Source organism: Myotis brandtii, unplaced genomic scaffold, assembly GCF_000412655.1.
Source record: "Myotis brandtii unplaced genomic scaffold, ASM41265v1 scaffold434, whole genome shotgun sequence".
NCBI lineage: Eukaryota > Metazoa > Chordata > Mammalia > Chiroptera > Vespertilionidae > Myotis > Myotis brandtii.
The window spans coordinates 3442737-3443105 of record NW_005366599.1 but is presented as its reverse complement, the minus strand read 5'-3'; the positions used below and the strand labels follow the sequence as shown (position 1 = coordinate 3443105).

The window sequence follows — 369 nt, the reverse complement described above, 5'->3', positions numbered from 1 at the left end:
CGTACCCGAAGCCGCCGCCGAGCCCTGGGGGAGGGGGGGCGGGAGGGAAGCTCGGCTCTCACTCCAGGCGCTAAATCCCTCCCAGGACCCGGGGTGTCCTCCTCCCAGCGACACCCCAACAAAAGTGAGCATGAGAATGGGGTTCCCAGGGACTGGGTGGAACATAACCACAAAAATAACAGGAATCGACCACACAGAGCAGTATCCATCGTATCGGCCCGGGTCATTGTGGAGACCTAGCGTTTGAGACACGCATTTCCAGTCACGTCCATGCTCACGCATGTGTTCGAACTGCAGCGACATGTTTAAACCAGGGCGTGCGGAGGGGCCACCGGGGCGCACAGGGGGCTGCACAGGAGCGGACGCACC

At 61.8% G+C, this 369-nt stretch overlaps 1 protein-coding gene across 1 annotated transcript in view; it reads right to left on the bottom strand.

Moving 5' to 3' along the window:
- The window catches only part of SLC45A1 (solute carrier family 45, member 1), a 13715-nt gene that overhangs the window by 10806 nt on the left and 2540 nt on the right, over positions 1 to 369 (bottom strand). The gene's annotated exons all lie outside the window — the stretch shown is intronic.